Source organism: Sus scrofa, chromosome 17, assembly GCF_054392235.1.
Source record: "Sus scrofa isolate SSC_HxYL_T2T_F1_AM1 chromosome 17, Sscrofa_HxYL_maternal_Yorkshire_Landrace_v2.0, whole genome shotgun sequence".
Classification (NCBI taxonomy): Eukaryota; Metazoa; Chordata; class Mammalia; order Artiodactyla; family Suidae; genus Sus; species Sus scrofa.
This window is the reverse complement of record NC_139399.1, coordinates 52,099,871-52,114,534: the sequence shown is the minus strand read 5'-3', so window position 1 is coordinate 52,114,534 and position 14,664 is coordinate 52,099,871. Positions and strand designations below refer to the sequence as shown.

At 46.8% G+C, this 14,664-nt stretch overlaps 1 long non-coding RNA gene across 2 annotated transcripts in view; it reads right to left on the bottom strand.

Annotated features, from left to right (window-relative positions):
* LOC110257407 (uncharacterized) overlaps nt 1-14,664 on the bottom strand; it is a 131,131-nt gene that overhangs the window by 44,647 nt on the left and 71,820 nt on the right. Inside the window, exon 7 of one of the 2 annotated variants that reach the window (XR_014832383.1) lies at nt 6,575-6,857. The exons of the other annotated variant lie outside the window; for it this stretch is intronic. This is a non-coding gene — a long non-coding RNA (uncharacterized LOC110257407). The remainder of the gene's footprint in view (nt 1-6,574; nt 6,858-14,664) is intronic. 2 annotated transcript variants of the gene reach the window in all.

Sequence of the window (14,664 nt, the reverse complement as noted above, 5' to 3'; positions counted from 1 at the left end):
GACAGCATGTGGAAGTTCCTGAGCCAGGGATCAAATCTGAGCCACATCTGCAACCTACACCACAGGTGCAGCAACACCAGATCCTTTAATCCAATGTGCTGGGCCAGGGATCAAACCAGGTACACCACAGAGAAAAGCCAGCGGGAACTCCAAGTCTAATCCATCTTGAGTTAATCTTGAGTTAATTTTTGCCTGGCTTCACCATTTGAACACCTCTTCTTCCTCCATATCCACATATATCCATTTCGTCCTTCCAGACCTAACTAAGGGCCACCTATTTCTGGAAGTATTTGATCAGGATTTCAACAACCTGGTGAACTTTGAACAACTCCAGAGGGCACCACTCACATGGAGTTCAGTACATGTGGACAACTTCCTTCTCTGAAATTCCTTGACATTGGTAATGAGGCCATTTAGCACTTACTTGCTACCTGTTTCCTGCCTTCTTAAGAGAGGAGGTTCTGGCAACTTCGCTTACCTATTGGTATGTCTTCCACAAATGCATGGAGCAGATGCAGTTTCTTGGTTTACTAGTCACATGGATGAGCAAGAGTGAAGTCTGGGGTAAGCACTCATCCTAGAGATGGAAGAATTCTATCTATGTTCCAGTCTTGCCCCCTAGTAGTTGTGTAACATTCTCCCAGCCTGTTTCCATAGCTCTGAAATGACTCCTATTGCCCTGGCTTGTCAGGATTATTTAAGAAGCAGTGGTTCAGAGTTCCTGTTGTGGCTCAGTGGTAACAAACCTGACTAGTATCCATGAGGACGTGGTTTTGATCCCTGGCCCCACTCAGTGGGTTAAGGATCTGGCATCGCCATGAGCTGTGGTATAGGTCACAGATGTGGCCTGAATGTGGTGTTGCTGTGGCTGTGGTGTAGGCTGGCAGCTTCAGTTCTGATTCAACCCCTAGCCTGGAAACTTCCATATGCCGCACAAGCAGCCCTAAAAAGCAAAAAAAAAAAAAAAAAATTAATTTTAATTAAAAAAAGAAGCAATGGTTCTCAATCTCGAGTACCTGTCAAAACACAGATGGTGGGACCCTATCGCCAGAATTTCTAATTCACTTGTTCTGGGGTATAAGGCCTGAGAATTTGCGTTTGCTGATGCTGTTGGTCCAAGGGCCTTGCTTTAAAAACTGGAGTTCCCTGGTGGCACAGCAGGTTAAGGATCCAGCAGCGGCTTTGGTCACTGCTATGGCAAAGGTTTGATCCCTGGCCTAGGAACTTAAAAAAAGAAAAAACAAAATAAAACAAAAACCCGCACTGTTTTAGATAATGCAGTGAAGAACACACAGAGGACACAATAGGAGTCCCTTGTAAAGAGATGATTGTGATGATGACAATGACAGTGACGATGAGGAAGAGGATGATACAGCGTTTCTAGAACTTAAATTTTACATCTTATGCAAATTTTCTCTCAAAATAATTTCATTCAAACATTGGGAATATGGTATGCTTTCTGCATAACCACATGAAAAAAAGTTGACATACTTAATTTTGGCACAGGAGTCAGGAACAATTTTACCAGCAAAAAATATGCATGCAGGTTTCTGCTCTCAAAAATAAGAATACATGAGTTGCAATTTTTCAGGTGATCACATTTATCAATATTTGTGTTGGGTTTTCCTCTCCATAAATTGTCTAAGAAATTATTTCCAACCACAAAGGCAGAAGTAAAAAAATAACAATACACAAAATCCTCCTTTAAAAATCACATTTTAAAATTTCTCATTAATATTTATTGTTCTTTCATTCCTGGCTCAGCTTAAAGAAAATTTATGGGAGGAAAACTCAAAATTGAGAAAGTTCTATCTGAGACCTCGATGTTACTGATGAGTTGGGAAAAAGCCACTGTGATATAAATTTGGCATTGAAAGAATTTGAATTGTTCAGGGAATTCAGAGTTCCCTATGGGTGTAGTATGGGAACACCAGCATAGGCAGCTACGCCAAGCCAGTATTGCCAGGGATTGAATGGAACCCACATCCTTATGGATACTATTTGGATTCATTTCTGCCGAGCCATGACCAGAACTCCAGAAAGTTTTTTAAATGAAAAACTGTCACAAGATTATTTTCCATTGACTAAGCCCCACTGTGTGTCTGATAGATGATATTACTTTAAGGTATCTGCTCTCTTCTTCACATAACTCTACCACGTATTGGTTATACGTTCCATGTTGATGGGAATACAACCTACTTGGTAAGGTTGATTACAGATTAAATGAGATAATGCATGTCAGGTGCTTAACTCAACCAAGCACACAGCAAAGCACTTGATAAATGCCTGTTGTGGTTCTGATGGATTCCAAAGATTTGAGAAGGATTTACTCTTATTTGTACAAACAAGGGAAGGTCCCAAAGTTCAGCCCTATAATAAGAGCATATATTGGATGGCTCCTATTTGCCACTCAAAATTGATCAAGTTCTATCTGAGACCTCGATGTTACTGATGAGTTGGGAAAAAGCCACTGTGATATAATTTTGGTGTTGAAAGAATTTGAATTGTTCAGGGCATTCAGAGTTTCCTGTGGGTGTAGTTTGGGACCACCAGCATAGGCAGCTATACCAACTCTCCACCCTCTCCCCCCACCCCTTTGGTGACCTCCATGGTTCTATCAAGAGGCTCCCTTGCCCTCTGGCTGCTGGTTGGATTTGGCCAACGGGGAGCACTTACAAGAATTGGGAGGGAGGGATACTGGTGAGGAAAGGGCGTTTCTTTCCCAGGTCCCTCTGTAGAGAGAGCTGAAACTGGCGGTGTTGTTCAGCTGAAGTTCATACCTACCGCCAGACAACCCTCTCTTCCCAACCCTCTTGGTCTCCAGGTACAGTCTCCAATCCCATCCTCTTTCTTCCTCCCAACGCACCCCCCCCAATCTCCTCTCCCTTTCTGACCCCAGGATATTGCCTATTCTTTCTGAATTCTCTACACTTTGCCCACACCTTTGGAATGTTTTTCTTAAACTCCCTTCAAATTACCCAGTTAGAGTGCGCCATTGGTCCACTAAGACCTGACTGATACTGAACACAGAATTTCTCAAAGTGTTGCTGCCAACAGAATCCATAGTGTCCCCATAATTTTTTTATGATGGAGGTCCCATCATGGCTCAGTGTGTTAAGGACCCAACATTGTCTCTGAGCAGATGTGGGTTCCATCTCTGGCCTTGCTCAGTGGGTTAAGGATCCAGTATTGCTGTGAGCTATGGCATAAGTCAGAGATGTGACTCGGATCTGGTGTTGCTGTATCTGTGGCATAGTCCTGCAGCTGCAGCTCCAATTTGACCCCTAGCCTAGGAACCTCCATATTCCACAGATGCAGCCATTTAAAAAAAAAAATTCATGGGAATACTAGGCCAACAGAAATACTGAATTGTTTATGTAATTGTCCAAAAAATTTAATAAGATTTTATGTCCTGACAGAACAAAGTTAGCAGCTAATTTTTCAAAATAATGCACAGAAATTGATAGGAAAATACTATTTTTTACTTCAGTCTCAAATAACTGTACTTAGTAATGGAACATGCATACCTGCTGAAAACAGCACAACTTCTCAAGCCTTGGAAACCAGACTGGACACCACCGCCTTCACAGCCAGCTCCTAACACTCTCTATCTGGTTTTTATCACAGCAACTGAAAACCCAGCTTTGCAGAGATATACTGTCATCAAAAGGAAGGCAGCATGATCTAATGTTGAAACTGTGGATTACCCTGAGCTGGCAGTCACCGTAATGTCCAGAGGGGGTCAAGCGTCCCTCAAAATATTTAAAACGCCCAGGGGCACGCACACGCACACATACCTCCACTGGCACCACATCATCTTGGCACACAGTTTCTGAACCATGGTCATAGCATTGCTCATACTCTCTTGGAGTCTGTTCTGCTTTTTGAGGAGGAAAGAAAGAGGGAGGGTGGTGGTGGCCAGCTTGACAGGAACTGAATCTGGGAATATGTCTGGTGGGGGGCAGGGCGGGAGGTTGCAAATAGCTGGATTAGGGTCATCGGTATAAAGGAGCTACTTCATGATGGACCAGCCATTGAATGTGGCTTCTCATCATCCTCCTACATCTGACCTTGGGCGTAACCCCTGCCTCACCTCTGGGGCCAGTAAGGTCCAATCTCTCTCTCTCTCTCTCCTTCCATCTCCCTCCCTGTCTCCCACCCTCCCTTTCTCTCTATCTCTCCCCCTCCCTCTCTCTCCCTCACCCTCTCTCTCTCTCCCCCTCCCACTCCCTCTCTCTGCAGAGAGGGCTGAAATGGCTGCATCCACATCTTTCCCCTACATCTTCTGTCTCTATGAGAAAAACCAAGCAATGATTTGGCTCTCGTATCCACCGTTCTGAACTTTAGTTTCCTCTTGGTCTCTTATCTCCTGTGCTCAAAGCCAATGTCTATTACCTCTTTGCCGCCAACATGGCCAGAGATGAAAGATTCTGTCATTATTTTCCCTACATAACAAATCACAAAGCTGCTTTATCCCATTCCTTGATTGCCTCTGTTTCAAGACTCATTGTTTCTAACTAGCAGAGGCACATATGAATTTCCTCTTTATGTCTTCTCTCTTCCATTCCCCACCAAACGCTCAGCCGTTTATTCATGTTTATCAACACAAACATCGGTAACACTTCGGAATAATCGGCTCCGCTATGATAGCTCATTTATTATTCATTGCAATAACCTTCAACTCACTCCACATCCATAAAGCGGAAAGGGAACCAGCTCAGCCCTCCCACATGCGGGCTTAGTGTGCGCGCCCAGGGCTGCCAAGGGAAACCCTCTGTCCACAGCACGGGCAGGATTCCTGGTCTGTGCCTCTAGATGCTTTGGGAAAGCAGATGAACTCAATTAGGTGATGCAGGGCTCTGACAAACCTCTCCGTTGATTCCCCTGCTGTTTCCTAACCATGAGGATGAAAAGGGGGAGAGGGGGCGGGAGAGGGGAGAAGGGAGGGCATCAGCCTGAGTTCCAACCCCAGCTCTGCTCTTCACTAGCAGGTGACTGTAACCAAATGACATGATCTTTCCGAATCTTAGTTTCTTCATCTACAAAATGTCCCTATTGCTACCTACCCCTGAGGCTTGATCTCCAAGGCTTGTTACAATGATTACATGAACTATGTGAACTGCGCCAGGCTTGCACATAGTATGCACATTACTATCATTCAAGCACCTGCTTCCACCCACATACTGCATCCAACTTGCAGGCTTCACAGTGATGGGTAGACGCAGCCAAGCAGTTGTGCACGTGAACTTTCAAGCCAGACACAGAGTTTATTGGGACGTTTCCTCACTACCTGGGTCAGGGACCTTGCACCAGTTACTTAAACCTCTCGAAGCCACTCTAAAAGGAGGCTGAGAATAGCCCCCGTGTGTAGAGTTTGTTATGGGGATTAAGTGTCTTAGTGCCCTGGAGCACACTACATACCTGGCAAACACTCAATGAGCTGTTTTACAGCCATTGTTAACATTTGCCAAAATCCCAGGCCACTGCTGGTCTGGTTGTAAAAATGGGTAATGACTTCACACCGGGGGTATCACTCTTGCTTTGACTATATGCACTACCAAGGGCTATTTAAGCCCTCAAGGTCTCCTCTGTATTGAGAGCATCCAGGAGTTACACCTGGCCACCTCAGCTATCTCCTACCTCAAGCTGTACGGTAAAGTCTGCTGCAGAGACATCCAAGGCTGGCAAAGCCACTGACACTGACCTCTGCCCTTGGCTTAGAAGCCACATAGTGGCAGAGGCAGAGGCTATGAAAGGTACCCACAGGCTAAAGCCACCAGCATAATACTTTCCACACATGGCGGGGACTCCTGTGCCCTGACCACCTGGACACACAATGATACACGGGCACCTGAGAGCCTCAGCCTTTGCTCCTAGCATCTCCCAGAGTTTAAGTGAGGCTTCCTCTGAAGGGCAGCTTACCTGCCCTCTATTTACTCCTCCACTCCCACCTCTATTAGGTTTTGCCAACTCCCTGCTAATGTGCCCTCCCCCCAAAAAAATGGGTATCCATATAAGCAGCACAGACCACCAGGGTGAGGCACTGGAGAATGCAGAGGGGAAAGAGAACTTGAGACCAGGACTAAGTGGGTCACCACAGAAGGACAGGTGCGGACCCCCTGTAGGAGGCTCAGGCCCTGCTCTGGCCAGCCTTGGTGGGCTAGGCCAAGGATGCCTGGACACCTCACAGACCACTCCCATGATAAGGTTGCTCAAAGCTATAAGGTGTTTATAGAAAGAAAGAAGAGAAGGAAGGAGGGTTAGGGAGGGAGGAAGAGAAAAAGAAAAAGAAGGAAGAATGGAAGGAAGGAAGAAGGAAGCAGGGAGAGGAGGAGGGAGGATTAGGGTTAGGGCTAGGGAGGGAGGGAGGAAGAGAAAAAGAAAGAAGGAAGGAAGGAGAGAGAGAGAGAGAGAGAGAGGAAGGGGGAAGAGAAAAAGAGAAAGAGAAGGGAGGGAGGAACGGCAGCTTCCTCAGTGCCTCTGGGAGATGTGAGGAGGGTGAGTATTGGTTCTCCATTGCTGCATAACAAGTTACCTGAACATTCAGCATCTCAAAATAACAAAAACATACTACCTCACAGTTGCTGTGGGTCAGGAGTCAGGACATGGCGTAGCTGGGTCCTCTCACAAGGCTGCAACCAAGCTGTCCACCAGGTCACAGTCTCATCTGAAGGCTCGAGTGCAGGAGGAGCCACTTCCACACTCACTCCCCTGGTCTTCGGCAGGATTCACTTCCTTACTGGCCACTGGCTGAAGGCTCTCCTCAGTTCCTTGAACCTGGGCCTTTCCATGGGATGGGACACGGTAGCTGGCCTCCCTCAGAGCAAGCAAGAGAAAGCAAACCCCAGAGACAAAAGCTGCATTTTTAAAAAAAAAAAAAAAAAAGCATGCATGATGCTGGGATTCTTCTTTTATCTTTCCCACATGTAACAGGTGATAATATTCCCTACTCCACAGAGTTTGTGTGAGAAATAAACAAGGTAGTTTAAGAGAGGAGCTGAGCACAGCATAGGTGCCCAGTTATGATTAACTCAGTTCCCTCTACCCTAGACATGGAGGCCTGGCCGGTGAGTCCAACTCCAGGAAAAAGAGCTGGTTGCCATCAACCCTAAAGACTTCTATTGCCCTGTGGCCCAGTCTTAAAGTGTAACCTCGGAAGGGGGCCCCACCACTTTTGCCACATTCTATTTGTTAGAAGTGAGTAGGTCGGTAGGTCAGGCCCCCACTCAGCAGAAGGGAATTACACAAGGGCACAACTCCAGGAGGCAGGCACCTTGGGCGCCTCCCACCAGCATGAGCTACCCAGATGCCAGAAAGTGGCTTTCCCTAGGTGCCCTATGAAAGAAAAGCAAAATCATGCAGAGAGGAATTCCTGTTGTGGCTCAGCAGGTTAAGAACCCAACATAATGTCCATGAGGAGGGGGGTTTGATCCCTGGCCTCACTCAGTGGGTTAAGGATCTGGTATTGCTGCAAGCTGTGGTGTTGGTGGCGGATCTAGCGTTGCCGTGGCTATGGCGTAGGCCAGCAGCTGCAGCTCTGATTCAACCCCTAGCCTGGGAACTTCCACATGCCACAGGTGTGGCCCTAAAATTTTAAATAAAAAATCACGCAGACAGCACACCTGACAGTTTTTTGGTGGGAGCAGAAGTGACCTCTCAGAGTTTTCAAAGTCCCCATAACATAGGCCCTGATCAGCCAGGACTCCGGCCTCAGACAAAGCTGGGTTCAAATACCAGCCCTGCCTCTCCCTAGCTGTGACCTCTTAGCTTTTAATAATGTAAGCTGTCTCAGCTTTAATTTCCTCCTCCAAAAAATGGGACGTGGAGACAGGCTGCCTCATTGGCGGCTAAGATGAAACAGACAATGCTTGTGAAGAGATGGGCATGGCATCCTGCCTGGAGAAAACATTTAATGAACAATAATTACTAACTAGCTGTACAAGGAAGGAAATTGCTATTTTGCCTCCTAGATTCCCTCCATTACAAAAGGACGTCTTGTAGGATCAGCATGTCATGGCCACTGGAAAAGTCTCTCCTCAACCAAAACTTAATTCAGGGCCCCTGGCTCCTAAATGAGCGTCTTAAGACTCAGATGGGTCCCCCACCTGCCCCCAGGGAAATAAACAAAAGACAGGGGTCTCAGTCAGCCTGGGCTGCCATAACCAAGTACCACAGACCAGGTGGCTTAAACAAACAAACAAAAAAACAAAACAAAACAAAAAACAATTTATTTTGACCAGTTCTAGACAAAAATTCTAAGATCAAGGTATCAGCAGGTTAGACCTCTTCTTTTTTTTCACTAAAGTACAGTTGATTTACAATGTTTCTTTAACTTTTGTTGTATGGCAAAGTGACCCAATAACGCACAGTTCCCTGTGCTGTACAGTAGGGCCCCATTGTCCATCCATTCCAAATGCTTGCATCCAAAAACCCCAAACTGGCTGTCCCTCTCCCCTCCCCACTGGGAACCACAAGTCTGCTCTCCTTGGCTATGATCTGTTTTGTAGATAGGATCATCTGTGCCATATTTTAGATTCCACATATAAGAGATATGTGGTATTTGTCTTTCTCTTTCTGACTTACTTCGCTTAGTATGAGAATCTCTAGTTCCATGCATGTTGCAACAAATGGCATTAGTCTATCTTTTTTATGGCTGAGTAGTATTCCATCATGTATATGTACCACATCTTCTTAATCCATTCATCTATCAATGGACATTTAGGTTGTTTCCATGTCTTGGCACTATGAATACCGCTGCAATGAACATAGGTCGTGCACGTGTCTTTTTCAATGAAAGCTTTGTAGATCTCCGTCTCTCTCCTTACCTCACAGGTCTCTCTCCAAGTTTTCTTCCCTCTGGGCATGTCTGTGTCTTAATCTCCTCTTCTCATAAAGACACCAGCCATTGGATCAGGAGCCACATTCACAAACCACATTTTAACTGAATCGCCTCTTGAAAGGCCCTACCTCCAAACACAGTCACATTCCAAGGTCAAGACTTGACGCAGTTCAGCCATAATAGTGGGAAAAAGCATCACGTGGAATCCCTGGAGATCACAGCACTTTCTGCAGAATCCCGTGACCTGTCAGCCTGCCTGACTCTGTTGCATGAACACAGAACATGTTTACCTGCCACAGGGACCTCGCCCCCACCCTGCCACCAAGCAAGAAGGCCCTGGATGTTGGCAGCCCTGTCTCAGGTTCTCTTCCTTACACAGTCAGCACTCATGTCAGGAGCAGCAGGAGAAACGTCTGAAGAGCCTCACAGGAGGATGCGAGAAAAACAGTCATCCCATGGAGTTCCCGCTGTGGCTCAGTGTAACAAACCCAACTAGTATTCATGAGGATGTTCAATCCTTGGCCTCCATCAGTCGTTGCTGTGGCTGCGGAGTAGGCCAGCAGGTATGGCTCTGATTTGACCCCTGGCCTGGGAACTTCCATATGCCACGGGTGCAGCCCTAATAAGACAAAAAGAAAAAAAGAAAGAAAAGAAACTGTCATCCCTGCCTAATGTGACTGGTCTCCGTCCCTCAGCACAGACCCGCCCAGGGGCAGCAAGCACTTCAGAAAGCAGGGGACAGAGGTGGTTTGAATACAGGAGGCGTCTCAGAGGGTGCAGGGCAAGGACACCAACCATCACCCTCTGCAGGGGGTGGGGAGGTGGCCTCGCTGTGCCCAGGGTGGAGACATGGGATGGGCAGGCCTCACAGACCTGGGCCTCTGAGGCCACAATGGTGCTCTCATCCATGGGGGGTAAGAAATTGGATGTGATTGCTGCAGTGATTATAATTATGCTGACCTTTGGAAAGAGAGCTAGAAGAGGATTTTATAATAAAGCACTGATGAGGCTGAACAAGGAGTGAAGGGCCAGCAGAGAGCCCTGAAGAGGGTGGACAGGACTGTGCCTGTGTGTGTGTGTGTGTGTGTGTGTGTGTGTGTGTGTGTGTGTGTGTGTGTGTGCCTGTGTGTGTGTGTGTGTGCCTGTGTGTGTGTGATGTTAACAGACCCGCTTCTTGCCCAAAGACATTTCTCCTGCAGAGCCAGCCCTTCAAAGAACAGAGACAGACACTCAGCCAAGATGGAGCATGGCGCGCCTGACAAGGAACACGACTCCCCGCCTGGTTAGATGTGCTGGGACTGTCAGCCTCACACCAGGGCCTAGGGCCAGCCAAACTCAAGAGGAGGAAGCAAACACTGATGTCATCCTTCCCATGTAGCAGCACTACTGTGCTCTAACCACTCCAGCTTCGTTTGATCTTCATAACAACCTATGGTGCAGGTTTGAGCCCATTTTATAGGTAGGAAAATGAAGCATGGAAAGTTAAGCAACTGGTCCAAAGCTACAACACGAGTAAGAGGCAGTGCTGGGATTTGAACTCAGGCAGCATGGCTTGAAGGCTGGAAGGTTCCACCTCAGCCTTTATTGCCTACCCTGACTGAGAAACAAGAAGGAGTTAGGCTTCATGGCAGGTGGAGGTCAGGAAACCAGGTATCAGATTTCACAAGGCCTCCAGGGCTGCAAGGAGGGGAAGCTTGGAGGGTGAGCTAGAGCAAGGGCCACAAGGAGGCTCTCCAACACCTCTCCCTTTTGCCCATCCATACATGCGTCCATCATCAAGTGTGTATCCTCTCTGTTCTGCCCAAGCCCAGGCTTGGGCAGTCTTGACTTCCTTTATTCTCAGGGCAGGGCTGCTGGTTACAGCCCCACAGCCTGTATACTGCTCCAGAGGGTGCCACTGGCATCACAGTTTATGTTGTGCCAGGCCACCCTGCTCAGAAGAAAAAAGGAGAGTGGGGGTGGAGGAGCCCTCAGGAAATCCCGTCAGCCCTTGCATTCAAGGACCATTTTATCTGCTACACCACTGTGTAGAAAGCAGAGACATCATCGTGCTTAATGGACACTCTCAGATGTTGTACAAAAAATTTATTTGTGTGTTTATTTACCCAACACATTTATCAAGCACCTACCATGAGCCAAGACACAAGAGACTTAAGTGGCACAATTCTCACCCTTATGGAGCTTGCTAGAACTCCTCATGGAACAGATGAAACTGACATCAATCACAGGAATAAACATAGAATTACAACTGAAGTTAAGAGCAAAGATGGAGGGTTAGGAGTTCCCATTGTAGTTCATCGGGTTAAGAACCTAACTAGTATCCATGAGGATACAGGTTTGATCCCTGGCCTCGCTCTGTGGGTTAAGGATCCAGCATTGCCACAAGCTGCAGTATAGGTCACAGATGCAGCTTGGATCCAGCATTGCTGTGGCTGTGGTGCAGGCTGGCAGCTGCTCCTCTGATTCGACCCCTAGCCTGGGAACTTCCATATGCCATGGGTACAGCAAGAAAAAGAAAAAGATGGACAGTTATACCTTCTAGGTATAATAAGAGCCCAGAAGAGGGAGCTCTGACCTAGTCAGGGCAGTAAGGAAAGGCATTTCTTCTGAAGGAGTGACATTTAGGTCAAAGTCTGAAGAATGAAGGGGTTCAAGGGAGAGAGATCCCACTAAGCAGATGTAAAGTGTGCTCCAAGTTTCTATGGCCAGAGGGAGTGTATTAGTTAGCTTCTGCTGTGTAACAAATATCTCAAAACACAGAAGCTGAAAAACATAAGCAGTGATATTGCTCATGGTTCTATGGTCAACTGGGCTTGCCTCATGTGCCTGCTATTAGCTGTGGGTCATGGAGGTGACTCTGCTGGTCTTGATTGGTTTCTCTGCCAAGCACAGGCTCAGCTAGATGTAGACTGGGCTAGGATGACCTCAGCCAGGACAGCTGGTTTAGTCTTTCGTCCACCTTCCACATGGTCATTCATCCTGCAGCAAGCTCACCCAGGTTCCAGCAGGACCAGGATTAGAGTGAGGCAAGAGGGGTGAGTCTTAAAAGGACAGGGTTAGAGTCCATTTTCATTTTAAATTTTGATGCTTTGTTCAACATAGATTTATTGCATCCATTTTGATCTTCCCAATATTCAAATATTCCCTATCTTGATTACTGAGTTTTTTAACACCCCCATAAATTTTGCCCCCACCCAAGTCCCAGCCCTAAAAGAGATACAGAGCTCAGCTGGTACAAGAAGGGATACAACTATCTCCACCTGAAGAGACCTGAGAAGTTTCTAGGGCAGGCAAAGCCTGAGGCTCTTCCTGAGACATCAGGAGGAAATGGGCAAGGAAATGAGACAGGGCAGGGCTCAACATACAAAGCAAAGGGAACAGCATGTGCCAAGACTCAGAGATATGAAACAGGTGAGTCATAAACTGTAGAATGAAAAGTATCAAGCAGTTGATTTTGAAAAGGAAGGTAGAAGCCGATGACCCAGGGCTTCATGTGCCAGACTGGCAGCTCAAAGGCTGCCCTGAGCGACTGGAAGGGACAGAGTTTTTGAATCAAAGAGAAGATATTACCATTGAATTCAATTCATTTAACAGTTATGTAGTAAGCACTCTGTGCCAGGTGGTGTTCTAAGCATGTTATAAACGTTAACTCATTTAATCATTACAACCCCGTACCAAGTAGTCCATCTAGCAGATGAGGAAACAAAGGCACAGAGCAAGTAAGTGGCCTGATATATCCAGACAAAATTTTCCTTAAAAAAGACACGTGCACCGGCATATTCGTTGCAGCACTATTCACAACAGCCAAGACATGGAAACAACCCAAATGTCCATCAACAGATGATTTGGATTAGGAAGATGTGTTACATATATACAATGGAATATTACTCAGCCATAAAGAAGAATGACATAATGCCATTAGCAGCAACTGGATGGAACTAGAGACTCTCATACTGAGTGAAATAAGTCAGCAAGAGAAAGACAAATACCATATGATATCACTTATAACTGGAATCTAATATACAGCACAAATGAACATCTCCTCAGAAAAGAAAATCAGAGACATGGAGAATAGACTTGTGGCTGCCTGGGGGGAGAGAGAGAGTGTGGGAGGGATCGGGAGCTTGGGGTTAACGGATGCAAACTATTGCTCCTGGAATGGATTTACAATGAGATCCTGCTGTGTAACATTGAGAGCTATGTCTAGATACTTACATCACAACACAACAATGGGAGGAAAAATTATGTATACATGTATGTGTAACTTGGCCCCCATGCTGTACAGCGGAAAAAATAAAAATAAATTTAAAAAATAAAAATAAAAAAAGTAAGTGGCCTGTTCAGGTTGCCATAATTAATAAGCGGCAGACACAGGCTTTCAACTCAGACAGCCTATCTCTGGAATCCCCATTCTTTTTTTTTTTTTTTACTGTGCCAAGGGCATGCAGAAGTTCCCAGGCCAGTGATGGAACATATACCATAGCAGGGACAACACTGAATCCTTAACCCACTGAGCCTCAGGGGAACTCCTGGAGTCCCCATTCTTAACCACTATACTTTATGACTTCTCTACTTACTCCTATTTTAGATAGGTTGCTTTGGCCAAAGTATGGATGAACAGGAAGGCAGAGATTGAAGCAGATGGGGAAAGAAATGCAAGAGGAGACTGGTGAAGAAGCTGCTTTAGAAGTTCCCATTGTGGCGCAGCGGAAATGAATCTGACTAAGGTCCATGGGGTTGCAGGTTCAATCCCTGGCCTCGCTCAGTGGGTTAAGGATCCGGCCTTGCTGTGAGCTTTGGTGTAGGTCAAAGATGGGGCTTGGATCTGGCATTGCTGTGGCTGTGGTGTAGGCCAGTGGCTATAGCTCCGATTAGTCCCCTAGCCTAGGAACCTCCACATGTTGTGGTGCAGCCCTCAAAAGACAAAAAAAAAAAAGAAGAAGAAGCTGCTTTAGTTGTCCTGGAGGAAGACGTAAGTTCACCTGAACTAGTCAGAAACACTGGTGCAAGAACGCTGGGTGTGAAATTCATCAACCTCATAGACAAGGAGGGCCCAGGGTGATGGCTCAGAGAGGGAAGGCAGCCTGGGAGCTAGACTTCAATGGATAGAGCTTGGGTGGGGTCAGGGGGAGGATGGAGGATGGCAGATGAAAGATGACAGCAAATGCAGTGCCACATGGCCATGGGAAGGGCTTCAAAGCAAAGGGGCGTTTTGTGTAGAAAGAAGAGCCTGGTTTGCAAGTTACAGTGGGAAACCAGCATATCATTGATGCTGCCCTCTGTGACCATGAAAAGTGAGAGAAAGAGCCCCTCCACTCAAGCAGGGGAGGCGCCCCCTGCATCCCGGGGAGGAGCCAGGCCATGAAGGGCAGGAGACAGAACATCCTGCAAAGCAAAGAGGGTTTTTGCCATGGAACAGGAAGAGGGAGAGCCATTAATGGGTCATGATGTTTCATAGGAGGGTACAGGGGGAGCCCCCTCCTCAACCAGATGACCAATGTGCTGGCCTGGCGCCAGGCAGGACTGCAGGCACAGGTGACAAAAAACAGAAGGGCCTTAAAGCTTTTCTGGTCAACACTGCTCACCATGTGGGTTGGGGCTTTAGCTCTCCTCTGCAGGCCCAGGGCTGCTTACTGCAAACACAGAACTCTGCCCAAAGGTTGTTGGCTGTCTGCAGAAGAGACAAGGCCCATAGATGTAGCCCTCTGCCAATGAGGGCCTGGAGGTTGGAGTGTAAATACCCCTGCTTCCTCACCCGTTAGGTGGGATAATTCTGAGATGTGTCTGCTCCAGTGTTTCTCAGCAGAATTGTGCCCTAGCTGCTC